Source organism: Periplaneta americana, chromosome 7, assembly GCF_040183065.1.
Source record: "Periplaneta americana isolate PAMFEO1 chromosome 7, P.americana_PAMFEO1_priV1, whole genome shotgun sequence".
Taxonomy (NCBI): domain Eukaryota; kingdom Metazoa; phylum Arthropoda; class Insecta; order Blattodea; family Blattidae; genus Periplaneta; species Periplaneta americana.
In genome coordinates this window covers 143,143,411-143,162,331 of record NC_091123.1, presented here as the reverse complement: position 1 = coordinate 143,162,331, position 18,921 = coordinate 143,143,411, and the positions used below count along the sequence as shown (strand labels likewise).

General features: G+C 36.9%; 2 protein-coding genes across 4 annotated transcripts in view; one reads left to right on the top strand and one right to left on the bottom strand.

The window, feature by feature from the left end:
* Positions 1-6,090, bottom strand: part of uzip (beta-pore-forming protein unzipped) — a 159,128-nt gene extending 153,038 nt beyond the window's left edge. The window contains exon 1 of one of the 2 annotated variants that reach the window (XM_069831406.1): positions 5,693-6,090. The gene's annotated coding sequence lies outside the window, so the exon portion shown is untranslated. The remainder of the gene's footprint in view (positions 1-5,692) is intronic. The other variant, XM_069831407.1, reaches the window with a different exon arrangement.
* Positions 1-18,921, top strand: part of Miga (mitoguardin) — a 714,963-nt gene that overhangs the window by 437,191 nt on the left and 258,851 nt on the right. The window lies entirely within an intron of this gene.

Genomic DNA, 18,921 nt, shown 5'->3' with positions numbered 1-18,921 from the left:
ACTTCTAAAGTACAACCCTTTCTTTCTCATGGCTGTGATGTTCACTGACCGAGACAAGAGCGAAACACTTCAATTTTATTTTATTTAAGGTATTCATACAAATGACTATACGACTAGAAAACAATTGAATCGTTAATCGCTAATTAAAATAATTGTCGGTAAAATATCGGTATATTATTGTGGTAACCAAAATATTTTCGGTAGGTATAATTACCAATAGCAATGACGTAGATTCTATAATAAAAAGTATGAAAATTGTGATGTGTTTCGCTTTTTGTGCTGGTGAATGTAGTAATTTATAGTAGGCCTATAAGAAAGTAAAATCTGTTTATTCTGGTGTGCTATACAATATTTTATGCTCGACCATCCCGAAATGTAGTAATTATACACCTGGTAGCAGCCCTTTAATGGGCCTCATTAAAGTACACTTATTCATTAAAGTTCAGGTGTTCCATCAATCAGAAATCACCATTGTAGCAATATGAAAGCGCAAGTATCAATTATTCTCGGATATGCAATCGAAAGACAACTAGCGAAACGTCACGGAGGCTGGAAATCCAATACTGTCGCAGAAGGTTATGTTCTGTTACTATAATAATTAGCGTTAATTGTAAATAATATTCAAATAAATTCAATTTGTCATCTCGTTTTTCAATGTCTAAACCAATTTCAAGGTTATATCAAGATTAATGTTTATTTTACTCTCTAGATTATATCAAGGTCAATGACATTTGTTTCTCGGAAAAAATCAATACTTTCGCGTTTGCGCACATTTCAAAATTTACGAGATATTGCACAAGGTCAGTTCCGCTCCCCAGTCAGATAAGAATAACATGAATACTTATGAATAATTTCAAGTTAGAAATATGATCGAGCATAAAAAGTCGTATGAAACTTGCCTATAATGGTAATTAAGACGCTCTTATGAAAATTATGAAACTCGCTTGCGCTCGTTTCATAAACATACTCGCGTCTTAATTACTACCATTATAAGCTCGTTGCATAATGTATATACTATTATACATTACTGATATGGAAACCAGATAATATAGCCTAAGAAAAATTTCAGCAATTTTATTTTAAATTGCAGGCCTGTTCTTGGTATTGTGTTAGTCGTGAAGAAGTGATAAATTAATGAACGCGTGAATTTTATTGTTGGTAATATGCTAGTTGTAAAGGAAAGAGTAATTAAACACATTTTTAATTCACTGCTGTGGATCAAGTCATTGTTTAGGTTGCTAAGGTCGATGAAATAAAGAGCTGTTTAGATATCATATCAGTAATGCATAAAAATAACAAAACATAATTATTATATTTCGCTGCATATCCTCCGGCGCCGTGGACTCTTTAGAGATGGGTTTTATATGTAATACTCTTTGCTGTTAGATTTTATTACCTTGTTCCTAGAACAGCTTAAAGAGAGTCATAATTTAATTAACATAAATATGTCAATTATAAATGTATTTCAACAAATAAAGCAAAAATATTAGCCTTCAAAGGACGGGAAATACGTAGAGCAGAAGTTGTTCTTGATGAAAAAATTTTAGAATGGACAAGTTCAACTACTATAGCTGTTATAAATATATCCTATATAAGAAATTAAGTTGCCGATTGTAAAACGAATAAATAGATTCAGTTATTTATGTAATACAATTCAAAGTGCTGTATATGAAAAGAAAGGAACCAGAAATTTTACAAATATGTGGTAGCACCCCTTTTGTTGTAGATTTCTTATTTCTGAACCTAACAAAAGAATTATTGAGACAAGCGAGAAAGATTGCGGAATATTTTGAATATAAATATATGCAATAAGCACTACTGACGACCGTATTACGAAACGTATAATTAATTATATACCTGAGATAAATATTGGAATTAAGGGACAATAATTAACTATCGGGGATTCATAGTATATGAACAGGTTTCATTAATTGATCCTGCTGGATTTGTTTGATGATGATGATGATGATGATGATGATGATGATGATGATGATAAGTGAATATAAACAAAATGCTGCAAATAATGTAAGATAAGAGAACTGTACACAGAGAAACTGACGTGCCAAGAAGTTTATTTTCCTATATTAAAGATACTAAAAACATGTAACCTATTTTGTGAAGATCTCTTAGTTCACTTTTGCAACATCGCAGTTCTTTTCTGTACAGGACTTGGTAACTTTTTATGACTCCTTTTATACAGTTAATCACAGTTTTGTTTTATTTGGAAATACGATAGAAATTGACTCAGTAAAGATTACTACAGTAGTTCGTTTATGTATCAATTCACCAGTGGTGTATTAGAATCCGTTGATTTTCAACCAATCAGAGCCATCTATCACTGCAATACTGTGGATTTCATATTGTCACTTTTGTCTTGTCGCTGATGATTCGCAGTTGTTTTCACAAATCTATGAGAAACACCATCACCTAATTATTAATAAACTCAGAAATTATATTCAAAAATAAAAATTGTCTCTACATCAATTACACCTAATAAATGTACTATTACGGAATGTCAATTCCATAATTATTGTGCATTTAATTAAATTTATATATTTGAAAATATAATTGTTTCTGTAATAAACATGAATATTTCTATTATTTCATTTTTTCTGTCGTTCATCAGTAGTTAGGTCTAACAGTAGGTGAATAATTGTATTAATTGTAAATACAGTAAAATATTTTCATTTTCTTTAACGAATACGTACGAAATATGGCAAGATTTAAGTAAATAATATGAGCCAGTCTTCTTTTACCAATTTACTATTATTTGTTGTTCTATTCGCGAAATGGTCTTATTAAATATTACGCCATGTTTTCCTCGCTTATGCATAAATTCGTAAGCGATTCAGGCTCGTGAGTTATTGATAAAGTGAAAATTTTTAGTGATGACTTACGCCTACAAAATTAGCTATGTACAGATACGGAATTAAAATTTGGAACGATACTCTCGATGGGAGACCACCCATAGGTAGGCAATTATTTCACACGGTTGTCTACTAGTATTTTATAGTACAGTCTACATACAGAGACTCTTGTTTACTGCACATGCGCAGTGTGTTGTAAGCGAAATAAGGGAGCTCCAAATTTTATTTCCGTATCTGTACATCATAAAGGCGTAACAAAATATTTTTAAGTTTCGCTTCCCTTCACTATAATATGCTTATTTTATTTTTTGTATAGTCTCCTTCCAGTTATAGTACAGTCTAGTATATACAGTCACGAAACTCAATACGTAGGGAATATGCATCCATAGATAGTTGCTAACCACTAGAATCGCTACTATCGCCTCATCACATACAATGTGAAACCAGGTGAAATAGTACCGGCACAGTCAATTGTTCCTAGTACCCTCATCAACTCAAGCTTCGTGACTGTATATAGCCTACTGGACTGTGGTTGTAGACTCACAGTTACACTTTTTAACTGACCGTCAATGTATAATATAGCTATGTCCCTCCCTTTTCGTCAAATTACATTACAATGCGATATAGGAGAGGTGTAGATTGCAATGCAAAAAGATAAGGAATTAAATTTAATTATCTATTTTATATAAAATATTGGTGATTCTGACAGTTTGATGCAATTTGACGTTACACCTATATTTGAGCCGTTCAGAGCAGAAGTGGTGTAAGTCAAAAATGGGTAATGAGGGTTAAAGTAAACATTCTGTAAAATTCAGCGCAAAGTAGCAATTAATATTCAATTTATTTAAACTGTTAGTAATCAGTGGATAGCACAAAGGATATATTAAATGCTACTTTGCTCTGTATTTGACTTAAACCACTTCTGGTTCATTTCTTCTGTATTTCATAGCAGATATTTTGCGAATTCATTTTTCAAATTATATTCACACCTAGAAACAATCTGCAGTATCAATATCTGCAAGTCTAATTCATACTTCGAAATTGGTGTTATTTAGTTTTTGGTGCTATACGTTACAGACAAGCGAATCAGTGAATCATCTACTCATTTCCTCTCTCGAACCCCTGCTATATGCAATCTAAAAGACGCCTGGCTTAAACAGAAGAGAGAGTGTTACATTGCAAACTATTATTTATACCCGAGGAGGGTTTCGAACCTTCGGCCGTAACTTCCATGTAATGCCAAAGCCCCGCCTAAACCGTTGAATACAATAGCATAGACTCTTCATAAACAATGCAATCTACATTCCTAACCAAGGCGTCATATCACACTTACATGTAACGAAAGTTCAATTGCGTAGAATAAGTGACACATTACAGAGCACGGCATTACAATGAACTGAAAGAGATTTAAATAAAAACTGCTTAAAGTTGGCTTACATTGAAAAAGCTGAAGTTAACATGATAGTCGTTGCTCCAGACTGGAATCGAACCAAGAAAACAAAGAGATGGAAGCATAAATTGAATCATGTCAGTTTTTAAGTTATGAAGTATGTACACTACTATAAGTATCTGATCTGGAGAGAACATTTTTAAACCGGTATAAATAAGCTTCAATTTCAGAAATATAGGCCTATACTGTACTCTTTAAAACACGCGTTGTCGAATGTTGACAGTGTTAAAGAGCGTGCAGTGAACATGTCACATTCTTACGACAGGAGTCCGAATTTATATGCAAAATAATGTTCGAAATGTCGTTCTAAAAATATACAAAACAGATATTACTTGACAATTTTATGCATTCGATTATGGCATATATTTCATTGCACGTATAAATGCATATTTCAATAAAAAAATGTCTGGTGTGCCTACTTTCCTAATCATATAAAAATGAACATTTCATTGATTTTTTTACCTCCTTAAATGTCAGATTTATGAAGAAAACGGAAGAAAAAGCGTAACCATTTTAGTACTTTTTGTTTACATAAATTTGGCAACTCCGCTCAGTAGTTGTGTTGATACCGGTAACGTCTTGTGACGTAGGAAGCACAGTTTCACTGCATAAAAATATTCAGCTACAGACGCCGAAGTTTCACAGAGAATAATCTCAGAATAACTTTCCATGAACATTGCGACAGTAGTGAATGAGGTAAATTCATTAACATGATCTGTTATTTATGTAATTTTAATTGCATATTTATATTACGTGTTTTCTAGTAGCCTATATTTATAGGCTATACATTTTATCTGACTGTAAGACTTAGACATTCATATCGGGGCTCAATATAGACTTTTATTGTGAAGGTAACATTTCTTGAGGAAAACTTTACTTTATTTCTAGCAATAGATTTAAGCTCCATATATGAATTAGTTAAACTTTTATTAGAAAATTTAAAAAAGTTATGGACTTCTAGAAAATAAGTATAATCAAGCACTCATTACAAGAATTATTTTTACAGTAATACTAGGAATTTATTTTACTTCTGGAATGTAGGCAGTTGAAAAATATTGGAGATTAAATTTCAACATACGGCTGAGAAATAAAAAAAAAACATCGTATTATAGACATTAATTTTTTTCCATTGCAATGATTTATGAAGTTTTAATGCAAAGAAAATGAGTGGAATATGCACTGCGTTAAATTTTACAGTTTTATCTCGATGAAAACAAAAATCAAATAAAAGGGGTGGAGTATGTACAGCGAATATTTACATTTCTTTATAAACTTCGTATTTTACCTCTTCCTGTTGCACATTTATACATGTATCTTGTAAGGAAATACAGGGGGTTACTTTTATTTCGTATCACCAACAACGTTTGATGCTTACCTGAACTTTTTTTTAAATACTCCCGGGAAAGTCCCGGCTCGCGTGGCTATATAGGAGAGCTTCAGAAACAAAACACTACACACACAACACTGCAAATCATCAATTGAATATGGCAATTATGGGATCAATATATTGATTTCACTTCACACATAAGAACAATGGCTATATCATATACTGAATGAAACGAATATACAGTCGCAGACAGATGAATACTCGTACACTATCGATTGATGTAACACAGTCTATGCTGTGTTTATACACAGCGCGAGGGGTTAACACAGGCGGAGAGCTACGTGCAACTTCTCCACAAGCCACCAACAAACTGAACCGCTCGCCGTCGCCGGGAAGATGTGCGGGCTGGCCGGCGACGCGGTCGGGCTCCGCGCGGCCACTCATTTTACCCGCTCCTACTCCCCATTGGTCACTGTACACGACCAATCGCATTCTTTTAAGTCTATGACATCATTTTCAAAGTAGATTTCCTCCTTTCCCTTCCCCTCCGCATTTTGAATATCATGATTCAGGACTTCAGGAGCGAACCGTTACACGAGGCGGACGAGGCATTGTGAAGTTTCCTATCTACCCCATTGCCACAGTGTTGCGCATCCTTGTGCAACGTGCAGTACATCCAGGTGCTGTAATTAAACAATCGGCGAGGATTACCTCTGTCTGTTCTTTGATGAGACATTCCTTACAAATGTTTTGTCAGTCTAAGACAGGGGTGCACATTTTAAAGCCTAAAGGTACGGTCACACGTCGCTACTTTTGCAGCGATGCAGTACAAAAGACTGCGCAACTATCGTACTGCGACGTGTGAACAACGGTGCAACCCGAAAAGTAGCGGCAGCCGAACCTGCTGCTCGCTACTTTTCCATGTTGCGCGCAGGGTTGCCAAATTGGTACAACTAAAAGTAGCGAAAGCTCGCCTGAAAAAGTAGCCAACATTCAGAATAAGTAGCCCAATATAAATGGCAGATTTATATTTCGCGGATTATATATGTTTAACGGAATCGGAATGTTTTTTTTTTTCAAGTCTCCTTTATGAGCACTAATTTGAACTTTATAAACTTTACAATCTGCTTTATTGCTGTCGTCTTTCACATCCTGAAGCCAGTTTGAGAATGAAGTATCATTTAACCATTGGCTATTAAACGTTTTGGTATAAGGTACTTCTCCCACTTTTCTATTTTCAGCAATTACAGAACGAAATAATAAATATTTCCATTTTCAGTATGATCACAAAACAAAATAAATGTATAAAAAGTTATTCACTATCACAATTTTAAAATGTTACTGTATATCACTTCTACAACAAACACAGTTCTCTTAAAATTATTTCACTATAGGACTCAGAATTCAATAATAATTAGCCTACTTTGTACAAAAAAATGTCAAAAAAGTAACTCTAATATAACTTAAAAACTGTATATTACTTTTACAACAGATCCTAGTTCCTAATTTAAGATTATTGTAATAAAACTACATCGGCATTCACAAAAATACTAACGCTTGAAGTAAAGTAAAAACAGGAACTGATTATTATCTGCCTGCAGGCCGCACTTCGCCCTGCATTTCTGCTAGCACTGGTCATGGAGAAACGAGAAAATCCCCTTACACTGGCTTGGTCATGTGACATTGTGCAATATACTGTATGTATTTCGCATAGGTACTTCGTTTCTCGTGGTTAAGATGGTGGTAGAATAAGGCGAGACGTACACTGTAAAAGGTTTTTTTTTTTTTTTTTTTTTTTTCACGGAGTGGAAGACTATTATTACACCTATTATTATTAATTTTGCACAAATTCAAATCAGAAAGAAAATAGCCCAAAAATAGTCCCAAAATTTTTTGAGTAGCCCAAAAAGTCGCAAGTAGCCCAATGGTAAAAATCAATAGCCAATTCAAATTTCAAGTAGCCCAATTGGCTACTTGTAGCCCAATCTGGCAACCCTGGCTGCGCGCAGCTTAAAAGTACCGACGTGTGAACAGGGTTCTCAGGGTTGCAGCCGCAGCATTTTTGATATCGGTTTTGTTGAAACTTTTGCTGCGGTTGCGACTAGTGTTGCCACCCAAATGTGCCAATGATACTTTTATTGTTTGGATGTATTTTAATGTTAGATGTGATGAAAATAAATTATTTGTAACAGTTATTAAATATACAACACAGTCTGAGCATATTTGCTGACGATATAATTCACTTTTTTAATTTTCTGTAGCGTAGTTTCAAACAGGAGGGTTGCCAACATTGATTACGTGAATATGCTGTTGGTTATCATTTAAGTATATAGGCGTTTTTAAAAGCTTTATAGTAAAAATAATGCCAATTTCTGAATACTAGTTAGGACAGAAAAGCAAATAAAAGATAAGGAAGCTTTCGCATGAGTTTATTAATAATGCGAACATAACCACAAAATGTATATTGAGAAGTCAATACGGAGATGGAAACCTGCAGCATGACTGCGGCTGCAAAAGTAGCGCCTTGTGTGTGAACAGACTCGCAACCTCCAGTTGCAACTTTTGCAGCACTCGGGTTGCGCAGCACGAGAAGTAGCGTGCAGCGCGCTACTTTTGGCTTACGTGTGAACACGACACGCAACTTTTGCAGCTGCAGTACAAAAGTTGCGCAGCAAAAGCAGCGATGTGTGACCGTACCTTAAGAGTGATGTGAGCCTATTTTTGTTACGACTGTATTCAGGATTTTCAGGTATAGAAAGCCCTGTCTGTTTATATTCAACAACTAGTGATAGTTCCATGTAATACATCTTCGTTGGTTTCAACTTGAGTCATTTTTCGCGAAAACCCCTCTCTGTATTTTTTAATTTTCTTTCCCGAAGCCACCGGCGTGGCTCAGTCGGTTAAGGCGCTTGCCTGCCGGTCTGAAGTTGCGTTCGGGCGTGGGTTTGATCCCCGCTTGGGCTGATTACCTGGTTGGATTTTTTTTTTTTTAGGTTTTCCCCAACCGTAATGTGAATGTCAGGTAATCTATGGCGAATCCTCGGCCTCATCTCGCCAAATATCATCTCGCTATCACCAATCTCATCGACGCTAAATAACCTAGTAGTTTATACAGCGTCATTAAAACCAACTAAAATAAAATAAAATCTTTTCCCGAGCTTCTTGAGCTTCGTCACTTAGATGGCCAGCAGAGAGTTTTTTTTAGTCAACTGTTCGAAGACAGGTCTGAACTTCACAAGTGATACCGAGAAGGCACCACTTATGAGGCAACTAGTCCAGGAGATAATGGCCAGTTTCATTCCCCCTCCATTGCATACATCGCCGACTAGCTACATATTACACTAGTCAGACTTCAGATGCATACAAACAATTGTTCTTCCTCTGACACATTGTTAAGTGAAATGTGTAAAGCTCAGAAAATCACTATAGGTCCATAAACTAACATTTTGTGCATTGTAGGAGGCATTTGATACCGTAGGTACAGCCAGCGCCAGCGTTCCTGGCGTGTGTCCTTAAGTAAAAGGCAAGTCAGTGAGCACTTGTTGCCAGTGCAGCTGACAACGGTACCACCCAAATACACGTCACGTCAGCGATCTGCCAATCACAGTGTTGTCAGTCTTATTGTCCACTGAATGCAAGATACTCGCACTTTGCGCTTCTGGGATGTGTCCTTGAGTACTTTGCCCAGTCAGTGGCATCTGTTGCCACTTCGGCTGAGAGAGGTGCCACCTCCTAAAACAGAAGTCACGTCTGCCAGTTAGTTGTCAGCTTTCTCGCCCACACATTGCGACAAAGATAAGACACTCGCTCTCAACGTTCCCACTGCTTATTTCACACGCCAGAAACGGTGGCTTTGGTTATATGTTTCCACAATTTTTTTTTCATGTTTCTACACAATAACAATTATTAAACACTGCACAGTAAATCTCGAAACTACATGATCTCGTTTGTAGGACTGTGTGAAATCTTGTCATAATTTCCTCGTCGATTTCAGTTATTCGGTTCTCAAAGAAGCGCCTTGCCGTATTGCCGTCAATGGTGTTTCCAATCTCTTATTTTGTTTCATCTATCACGAAGCTCAGTTGATTTTTAAACCTCTTTTGCAATTTTTTTTTTCTTTTCGCTATTAGTTGGATTGATGAACAGAATGGAAAATAGCGAAATCATGAATAGGCCTAATATCAACAAGATTATAAGCCTAGCGTGAAATCTTGAAGAAGAAACTTAAAAAACACAAGACGCAACCTCATTCGCAATCATATTTTTGCTGTATTCGATAAACCCAACAGACCTTCGATTGTTAATGGGGAGAAATATTTTCTCTCCTCTTTAAGAGATTATGTTTTTCCTAAGCCATGACGACCACAAACTCAAAGTCTCACATCTCGTGAATGTCTAATGTGATAGAAGATCATCGCACGAATGAAAATAAACGGACGATAAGTCCTAAAATATAAGTGGATGATAACTGTAATGATGATCCATTTTTAGGGCCTACACTGTTTTAAGATTATATTGAAGGATAAAAAATGTTGTTCCTATTCCTTTCTAATGAACAATCTTTAGTATAAACTTCTAACCTTGCTTTTAAGCAACTGACAACTTAAAATAACGTATTTTTTATTTAGATTCAGAAGTGGCAAAGACAAACACATTCTCTTAGTCGAGGCTTTTACGGTGAAAGTAAAATAAAATATAATAATATGTAAGCAGAAAAAAAACATCCGTTTGCAAGTATCAAGGCCTGAAAACTAGAGCATGAACGACGACCAAACATTAAATTCTCATTATGCCCAGTGTACAGTAGGTATTGTTGTATAGAGAAAAAGTGTTTATTTCCAATGCCATGCAACTACTTCCTAAGCTATATCAGTGTGTGAGGCGGGGGAAATACGGAAATTGCCTCCGATGGTATTGGGATAGATGAGAATGTATTATTATTATTATTATTATTATTATGTTAACTGTCCGAATACAGGTCTAAACCTCACAAGTGATACCAAGAAGGCACCACTTATGAGGCAACTAGGCCAGGAGATGATGGAGTACGTTGGCCAGTTCCTTTCCCCCTCCATTGCATACATCGCCGACTAGCTACATCAGGCTCAGCAAAGTCGAGTCAAGATCGCGAGAGGGCGTACAGGCCTGCTTACGGCTTCCACTGCGGGCAGTACACTTGTACACTGCAGTCTATCAGTGGTGGAACCTATCGAGGTCGCTTGGGGGCACCGGTGCACTGCATTTTGCACCAGGAATATTTATGTGCTAAAACATGAGCCTTAGCAATGTAATGGATGTTGTTATGCGAACAATTAATTTCATAAGGTCTAAAGGACTCAATCACAGGGACTTCAGGGCACTGCTTGATGGTATTAACAGTATGGGGATTTACTCTACCATACCGAGGTAAGGTGGTGAAGTCGAAAAATTCTGGAACGTTTTCTCGCACTTAGAAATGAAACTGCCTTATTTATGGATGTACATGGGAAACCTGTTAGAAGCCTTGGACATGAAAGAATATATAAGAATAATGCAACAATTGTGCGAAGTTTCGAACGTAGATTTGAGGATATTAGAGATCTTGAACAACAATTTAAGATATTTGGAATATCTTTTTCAGTGAGTGTCCTGGATATTCCTGCTGAACTACAATTAGAAATACTTGATTTACAAAGCGATATTGAGCTAAAGGATAAGTATCAAAACAAAAAAGTATTAACCATTTCTATACTTGTTTTCCACGAGAAAGGTTTCCTAAACAGTACAATCTTGCTGCAAGAACGTTGTAAATGTTCGGGACAACCTACGTATGCGAAACACTGTTTTGTTTAATGAAGTTTACAAAGTCACGTCACAGAAACAACTAAGTGATGAACAATTGAAAGTATGTTTGCGATTGGCTGGTACTAAAACAATAGCTCCGAGAATTAAATAGCTGCTTACTAACAGAAAACTGCAAAAATCGCAGCGGATCTCTGATGTTTAAGAAAAAGTACTATTATTAGAGAATTGTATTTGAATGACAATGTTTGTACTGTTGTTTTATTTTGTTAATTGAATTGTATAGCAATGAGAAGAAGACAAACAGTATATTAATCTGTATAAAAGTGTATATTTTGTTTTGTTTCATTATTGTGCAAACATGCAAAAATTTGTTTCGTATATAGTTAACTGTACAAAATTGTATAGAGTACTGTTTTTCAGTATAGTGCAATTAACAGTGAAAGCGTGCTTCAATTAAAAGCTGAAATTAATTTACATTCTTATCACAAATTTGGTTCACATACAAGTTCTTAGCTCCGCCACTGTGGAAGCAGCTACCCTTGCCCGCAGCCGTACGTCAGGGCTTGAGGGCTTGTACGTACGCACGAGAGTGTAGTCACTTGACGGTCCCTGAGCTACATATTACACTAGTCAGACTTCAGATACCATTATTATTATTATTATTATTATTATTATTATTATTAGTATTATTATTATTATTGTTATTATTATTGTTATTATTATTGGCGAAATGATAATGAAAAATTAATGGCAAATTTCTAGGCCTACCCCCTCCATTTATTTACAATGTTGTGCGTTCTGCAAATCTACTGTACCGATGGAATCTATGCTAAGGATTTCTATGCTCCTCAAAAATTAATCTTCCTTGGTCGGCTAACCATCATTTGAAGAGGAAAAATGAACATTTTCTTTGTTTCCTTGGCATTGGACATTAAAAACATTTTGGTTGGAACTGGAATTACGTCAGTACGTCTCTTTGACCCACCAGAAGAGGAAAATTTTAATACTTTTTAAAATTTATTTTACATGAGTTCCTATTCAAAATGCTATCTACCCAGTCCCCTCTACAAGCCCAAGAAATTTGGAGTGGGAATTTCAAAACATTCGGTATAACTTATACAGGGTGTTAAAAAAAAGGATCCAATATTTTAGGAGGTGATAGTATGCATGAAAACAAGAAAATAATGTCTAATAAACATGAGTCCTACAACACATTCTTTCTGAGATCTGAACACTTGTTCATACGAGGTGCTCAATGTGACGTCCATTCATAGCAATGCATTTCTCTGCCCTACAATATAGCAGACTACCAGATAATCATACTGTAGTTGACATTTCTGTCATGGAATACTGATACGTCGCAAGGAATACTGAAAACAAGTCTGGTTGCGGATATAAGCGGGATTCTGCAGAGATGGTGTTGTGAATTTTCGTAATCAGCATGTGTGGGCTGATGAAAATCCCCACGCAGTTGAAGAAACGAGACATAGCACCGATTCTCAATCAACGTATGGGCAGGCGTTCTTGGTGATAGATTAATAGGGTCATACGTGCTACCACAGAGATTAACTGGGGATCGTTATCAGGACTTTCTTATTAATGTATTAAAATAAATTTCAAAGAGTGCGTGATTCCTTACACCGAGGGACAGGAGTGTATTGCCATGAATGGACGTCACATTGAGTGTCTCCTATGAACAAGTGTTCAGATCTTAGAAAGTATGTGTTGTAGGACCCATGTTTATTAGACATTATTTTCTTGTTTTGGTGCACACTAGCACCTCCTAAGCCCACACCTGTGGAGTAACGGTCAGCGCGTCTGGCTGCGAAACCAGGTGGCCCGGGTTCGAATCCCGGTTAGGGCAAGTTACCTGGTTGAGGTTTTTTCCGGGATTTTCCCTCGACCCAATACGAGCAAATGCTGGGTGCTGGACCCCGGACTCATTTCACCGGCATTATCGCCTTCATTTCATTCAGACGCTAAATAACATAGATGTTGATACAGCGTCGTAAAATAACGCAATAAATTAAAAATAAAAAAAGCACCTCCTAAAATATTGGATACTATTTTAACACCCTGTATATAACTAAATTTAACTTAAAGCTAACGACAGCGTAAACACCTAGCCAGTAACAACTCCTAACTGAAGAAACGTCCCTCTGTAGAGTCTAGAATCAAATCTGAAACATTCTGACAACAGCCAGCGTTGGTAAACACTAGACCAAAAGGTTGGGAAATTAATTAATAATACCAAAACCCAATCTTACAACGATGGGTGGTATTGCCAGCGAAATTTGTATTTTGTCGCCTCCTTGGTTAATGTGACTACCTTCCTCCGCTTCGAACAAGTGACTGCGATAGCTCAGTACGTAGACATAGTGACACTTGTTGCATTGCTATATCTACACCACAGTTTCTTACTGTGAAATACTGAATGTCGAAATGATATGAACAATTACACTAACAAATAAAATTATGGCAGTATAAGCATGGCGTTATTGCCTAAATGAAATAAGACGATGTTGCGAAGTTTATATTATTTTTAGGGCGTAGTCCCGTCACGAAAAGTTTGTAAATATCTTACGCACGTAATCAGTAAGACGGTGTGACGGTTGCCTTATGAACAAAACGCCGCCAAAAAGAAAACCGAGAAGAAGATTAACTGAGACAAAAAACTAGACTGATCAAAGTCTGCAAGATTAGCAAAGGATTATGAATCGTCGGTGGAATGAAAAGGATATTAACTACTGTGTGAAAGAAGTAAAACAAAAAACGACGTGGCAGTTAATCCTTTCTCTCTGTTGTTTTGCTGTTGCCTTTATGAGGGAAGATGCTGGCTGGCATCTGTATAGCTCTCCGCTATTCACTTTCTTCACAAGGACGAAGTCGCTAAGTATATTTTTAATAAGGTACAATCAGAAAGCTTTGTACTACAGTACAGTGAAAACGAAGGGATTTAAACAATATTTAATCATACCGATTCAAAGCTTAAACTCGGAATTAAATTATTGCGATTGAAAAAGTTCCCACTATCATCGCTAGACCTTTTACTAAATTGAATCGTGAATTACAGAAACTCCACATGTCCATTTGAGTAAATTTTTCAGGAGGCAGAAAAAAACTTATTCTCTTCAAAAGCGTTTGATATTTTGAAGTGGCATTTTTTTATTCAAGCATAATAATAAGTTCTAGTGTTCGACATACATGATAATTCATTTTTCTCTTTAGTATTTTCTGAAAAAAAAAAAAATCTGAATTGCCTGGACATGTGGGGTTTCTGTAATTAACTACTACAGTGCGATCGAGAATTCTCTCCGCAGTGCTTGTGTAGCCGAGAATCCACTAGGCAGAGAATTCAAGTGGCAGCACTGGCCGCTAAGCATATAACGTACTGGGAGTGTGAGGTTGTCAAACCGGAATGAATGGGGGAGTGCCAACTTTCTACAGGATTACTAGAACTAATATAGCCGCGGAGAGACTTTTCAATCGCTCTGTAGTAACAATCATTTAATTTCTTTACAACAATTTTTAAGTGAAGATGACGAAGAAAGATTTTTTTATATTATAAAGGACTTCATATTTAAGCCAAAAAAATTGAAAAAAGTACACAACATACAAAAATTCAAGATTATATGAATAGCATAATACACGTTACTGTTTGTTAACAGAAAAGCACAAATTTAAATCACACAAAATGTGTGCACTCAATGTTGGGTCCCTGACGTCTTGTCAACTCACTTGAGGTATGTGGATATAAAGGGAATAATTGAGCTGGGGTCTGGTAGAATTTCTGGGTAGCTCAGTCGGTAGAGCATTGGCGTTCTTAGCCAAAGATGCCGGTTTCGACGCTCTGCCCCGGACTAATTTTTTCCTTGAAATTATTCAGCTTACTTAATTCTTAAAATTCCTTTAATCCTATTAATACAATGAAAAGCTAACTTGTATGATTTATTTACATTTCATAAATATTGTTCTGCATATTCATAATACCATACACGTAATAACTCCGGACATTTTTAATGGCAATTTAATGACTATGGAAATTTTTTACATTGGACATTTAATGACTGTGGACATATTTTATGGGCGTTTGATGACTGTGGACATTTCTGTTATTAGACATTTAATAACAATGGACATTTAAGATAATGGCCATTAAATGACTGTGGACATATTTTATACTGGACATATGATAACTGGCGACATTTTTCGTACTGGACATTATGATGATAGATATTTCGCAGTGGATTAAAATTGACTGATAATCGGGTGTTCAAGTGAATTTATGATAGACAAAGACGGCGCTTGGTGGCAGGTTTTCCCGGGATACTAACGTTCCCCCTACCGGCATTCCACCCTTTCTCCATTAATAATCATCATCTTCATCATAATCATCATCATGCTTCATCATAATCATCATCATGTTGTTCGCCTCCCATGGTGCACCGAGGGCAACGTATACGACGGCAAAAAGAACTACAGCTTCTGCTCGTAGCTGATACTTGGTTACACTTGTGTCAATGACACAGTCAAATACCCGCCATTGGATACAAAAAAAAATGATTGCATAAACGTGAAAGAAAATGTGAAAAATCTAAATTTTCTCTCACTTTTGAAAATACATATAAATTGTATTACATCGTTTATTTTTCTATACATCCGCATTTCTCGCGAAGTTTTCGAGACATTCTTCTCGAGTCGACGTATACTAGGACTAACTTTTTGTTTCAAAATAATAGGCTGCTATGTAATTCCATGCTACGCATCTTTCTTGTTGATGCAGGATTATAGTAATCAGAATTACCGTTTCGTCGTAATGCTGGTATGTTGGTCCATCTCAAGGATGGATTCGTGTGGCAGGTCTTCATTTGCTGCAGGGTAATGAACTCCAACGTAACTTTCTTGCTGTTGCGCTTACAAACCTCGAACGTCCTTGATCTTAAGTCTATACCTGGATTTTTCGAGTCTCTATACATATTACGTAGATACATAAGCCTACATATATGATATATGCTGGTACATACGTCAGAAGGATGCCAGGCCTCAAACTAACATCAAACATTCTCATGGGGGGCAGATAAAAAAGTTATTTTTTTCTTCCACCATGTTAATAATGTCAAAACTGGTGCCTGTACAAATTTTGGCTACTCGAGCGCAATTACGAGGACCGTAAAAATAAGTTTCCCTAGGGCCGTTTACAGAAAGAAAATGCAATTTCATCGGAAAAATTTATTAGAACAAATAGAGCTATTGAGCTATTTTTTAATATATTCCCCACTGGAATTGAGACATTAGTCATACCATGGAATCGACAAAGAGATGCAGACGGCTGTCACACACTGGTTCCGATCCCAGGCGGCAGACTTCTACGACACAGAGATACAAAAGTTGATCCCATGGTATGACAAATATCTCAATTCCGATGGGGAATATGTTGAAAAATAACTCAACAATTCCTGTGTCTGTACAAATAAATCTTTCCATGAAATTGTGTTTTCTTTCTGTAAACGGTCCCAGAGAAACTTACTTCCTAGACGACCCTCGTAATTGCGCTCGAGTGGTAAACATTTGTATAAGCACTTGTTTTGACGTTATTAACATGGTGGAAGGAAAAAGTAATAACTTTTTTATGTATCCCCATGAGAATATGTGCTTGTAAGACAAATCGTAACATCACATTCACGCTCATGTCCCAGGCGAGATTCCATTCCAGGACAGTGACTTTCACGCAACGTTAAAGATCTACATTCATCAGCTGCACTATAAAATATGTTTCAGGAAATGTTACAAATAAGTTAATAACATATTTTATCATAAATAGCACTGGATTAATAAAATTCTAAGAATGTGATTCATGCTAGGTTACTGTTATTCTTTAAGCTAAAAATGAGGAGTTATTTGAAAGTTTTTCTCGTGCGGTGGTTCCGTGGTCTACACCATCCTGCAGTCATGCAGGCGATCCAGGTTGAAATTTTTCATTGAAAATCCATAATAGCATTTCTTTGATCTCTAATTGGTGACGTGCGGAGAGGGCTGGTCTAGAGAGACCGGGTGATTCAAGAGGTTGTGCTCAAACTGAAAGAGCTTATGGAAGGATCGAAATATAACATTTTTGGAATGGGTACCTGTGGTCCCCAAAATAATCCTCAGCCAGTACAAGCCCGTAATGTTAGGACCTACATTGCGAAAGTAGCTAATCATACTTTGCATCTTATCACCACATTTGAATGGAGAAATGTACAACTTATTAAAGCCAGTTATTCCAGAGATGTTAATAAATGTGACACTTATAGTGTATTAGCAGGTGGGGATGCAGAAGGACGATGCACCTGCACACTTTACTCTCGCTATACGAGAATTTCTAAATCTCGCATATCCTGGACGTTGAATCGGAAGAGCAGGTTCAGTTGAATGGCCAATCCGCTCCCCTGATTTGATGCCTTGAGATTACTTGTTTCTGGGGCATATAATGACCAATGAGTAATATACAGGGTATTTAAAAATACGGGGCATAATTTCAGGTATGTATTTCCCACATGTAGACAATCAAAATAGTTCATTACAACATGTGTCCGGAAATGCTTCATTTCCGAGTTATGGCCTTCACAACATTGAAATTCACCGGAACGTTTTTCTTTCCGCAGGTCGTTGTCATTACAGAAGATGTTCAAAATGTCCACCTCCTGCTTGAATACAGATCTCACATCGATGTCTCATTGACCTGCGAACACGATCCCAAACTCCAGGAGTATTGCGTATGTCCTCAGAACTTGCCACAATTCGATTCCGAAGGGATTCCAAATCAGGCACCGGAGACGAATAAACCAATGATTTTAAATGGCCCCACAAGTAGAAATCGAGAGGGTTCAGATCAGGTGAGCGTGGAGGCCAAGCAATTGGGCCACCTCTACCTATCCATCGATCAGGAAACCTTCGATCCAAGTACCGTCGAGCCGTACGACTGAAGTGTGCAGGAGCGCCATCATGCAAGAAGTGAATGTGTTGACGATTGATCAGTGGAGTGTCTTCTAAAACATGAGGTATGGTGTTTTCCAGGAAGTTTGTGTACGCCTGCCCCGTAAGTCTGTTTACAAGTACATGGGGTCCAACTAATCGATCACCAATGATACCGGCCCACATGTTGAGGGAGAACCGCACCTGGTGATGAGATGGAACAGTTGCACGTGGGTTTTCATACGCCCATACATGCTGATTGTGGAAATTTGTTATGACATCTCGTGTGAACTGTGCTTCATCTGTAAATAATACTAAGGCAGGAAAGTTTGGATTTACACCACTCTGCTGCAAGAGCCACTGACAGAACCTAACTCGTGCAGGGTAATCTGCTGGTGACAGGGCCTGTACACGTTGCAAATGATAAGGATACAATTGATACTCTTTCAACAGTCTCCAGACAGTCGTATGAGGAACATTGACTTGCAACGCTACCCTTCGTGTGCTGATAGAAGGAGTCATGTTCACAGCCTCCAGAA